The 2591-nt window shown below is 42.2% G+C and overlaps 1 non-coding gene across 1 annotated transcript; it reads right to left on the reverse strand.

Moving 5' to 3' along the window:
• Window positions 1–2283: 2283 nt before the first annotated feature.
• Window positions 2284–2390, reverse strand: LOC148803914 (small nucleolar RNA R71). Its single transcript, XR_016081646.1, has one exon. It is a non-coding gene; the product is annotated as a small nucleolar RNA R71 (small nucleolar RNA).
• Window positions 2391–2591: the final 201 nt, after the last annotated feature.

Below are 2591 nucleotides of genomic sequence, written 5' to 3' on the forward strand. Positions count from 1 at the left end.
CATCAGGGTAAGACCCGAGGCACATACAGCATGGGATTACTTGAATCCTTGAACCGGACCAGATTTCCAGTCTTGCCCTGGACCTTGGAGATAGATGGGCAAAACTGGAAAGTTACACCTGACCCCTAGACTCGATTATGACACTTCACTAGGTGCTGGATCAGGCTGCCTTTGATATGCCAATCAGTGAGATCCTTAGTGGGGATCAAAACCTGGGTATGTTGGGGCAGTTTGAGAATTCATCTGAGTGGGTGGTCATAGTGACAGAATCAGCCACTTTGTCGGACAAAGGGTAATGATCAGGAATGCACTCTCTCTGATGGAAACCAAACTGCCGGCAGTTGATTTCAATCGTTGGAATTTTGTTTTTGCAAAATTAATATATTTACATATATATGTACGGTTTCAAAATGTTTGCAAATGGTTTTAATTCCCGGGATCCATGTGAGAGGAGAATGCGGCACTGTTCCTTGCAGCTGAGGGAGAGGTCCTCTCTTGTCGGGCAGTGCTTGATCATTAAGGGCTGAGAGGTTAAGTGTAAGACCATTTAGGATAATACCTGATGGGCTAATCTTGCACCTGCCCACAGTCCCTGGGTTTTTATAAGATGGCTTGGCCCAGGGACCATTTAATGTAAGTGTTGGGCCCATAGGGTTCATACGATGGACTCAAGGGGTTTATTGAGATTTTCAGTGAATTTGGCTGGGCCTTGTATTAAAGGCTGGGCCGAACCCATGTGGCTGGTGTGTAGATCAATGCTTGGGTCCCACGCCATACAAAGAAGCCCAACTGGGCAGCAGATTGGAAACTAATTAAACACTGAATGCTTAATGGGCCAAAAAGCCCATTTCGAAGTGGGCTGATATGATCACCCATCAATGGGGCGAATTTGAGATTGAAGTTAGCAAAAAGGATTGGGCTCTTAGCCTTATCCACTCTTAGAGACCAAATTCAAATCAGATTTGAATCTGGTAACCTCCTGATAAGATCAGGAGTAAGCTAACTCTATCTGGGAAAGGGATTAAGATTATCCCCTATCCAAATACTGATTTGGATTGGGATAACTCCTAATTAGGAGATTTCTTAATCAAGAAGAAAAGAGAGGAGATTTTCGAATGAACCAAGAGAGAGAAATAAGATTTCGATCCAAGAGGTTCTGGTAAGCAAGAAAGGTTCCTGCGAATTGAGGTTAGATCTTATTCTCTCCAGAAAAGAAAACAGTTCAGCCTTTTCGTTTCTGGAAATCTTCTCCTGCCGCCGCCATCTGCATTGTTGCAAGATTTGATCTTTGCAGAAAAGAAAGTCAAGAAACCAGTTCTTGACATCAGTCTTGCAAGAAAGACTGAAAGAATTCAGTGTTTAGTACATCCAGGGGATTCTTGTGAAGGATCCAGTGTGTAGGACGCACCCTGCTGGTTTTGTTCCATCCACAGCTGTGTCATCTTCAGCAGGGACAGATCTTGGAGCATTCTTTGGGCGTGAACACCAACTTTGGGAGATACTGCTTCTCCGGATCAGGTATAATCCTCCCATTTATCTTTTGGTACAGATCTGGTTTGATTAGGGTTCAAGTAGATCCTTGAATATTGTATTCTAAATTCAGGGAATATGATTCCCAGTTGGGAGAAGGTAGGAAATTTTTGAAATTCGCCCCACCCATTCCGCAACCTTTATGGCGTCCATTAGATGGATCCTACCATTCTTTCAGTTTGTTTGTTCGAATTCTTGCTGGTTCAGAATTACTAGTGCATGACACGCATTAGACTGGAAGGGTTAGCTGAATTCGATCCAGAAATTGAAAGGAGCCTTCGTTTGTTGCAAAGGGTCAACAAACGAAAAAACAAACGAAAATCAAGAGAAGAGGTTGTTATTTGCGAACCAGCCATAGAGATAGAAAGAAAGGTGGCAGAAGGAAATCGCACCCTCTTGGATTATGCTTGTCCAAACATTGATAGGGCGACATCCAGCATTTGCCAGCCTACTATCCATGCCAATAATTTTGAAATAAAGCCTACAATAATTCAAATGATCCAAACTAGTATTCAGTTTAGTGGGTTACCAAGTGATGACCCTAATGCACACATTGTTAACTTCCTTGAAATATGTGATACATTTAAACATAATGGAGTTAGTGATGATGCTATTAGGCTAAGATTATTTCCTTTTTCATTGCGTGATAGAACTAAAGATTGGCTCAACTAACTCCCTGTAGGAAGTATCACCACTTGGAATGATCTAACCCAGAAATTTTTGGCTAAATATTTCCCACCCTCCAAAACAGCAAAGTTAATTAATGATATTACTACTTTTGCTCAATTTGAGAGGGAATCCTTGTATGAAGCATGAGAAAGATTCAAGGAGATGCTTAGGAGGTGTCCCCACCATGGGATACCAATTTGGCGACAAATACAAACTTTTTATAATGGTATTACCCCCTCTAACCGGTCCATTATTGATACAGCCACAGGTGGTACAATCATGAGGAAAACTCCAAAGGAAGCATATGACTTAGTGGAGGAGAGGGCATCAAACAGCTACCAGTGGAGCAATGATCGAACCAATCATAGGGGAGTACACCACATTGATTCCTT

This window comes from Nelumbo nucifera, chromosome 1, assembly GCF_055504915.1.
Source record: "Nelumbo nucifera cultivar China Antique chromosome 1, China Antique-T2T, whole genome shotgun sequence".
In the NCBI taxonomy this organism is placed as follows: Eukaryota; Viridiplantae; Streptophyta; class Magnoliopsida; order Proteales; family Nelumbonaceae; genus Nelumbo; species Nelumbo nucifera.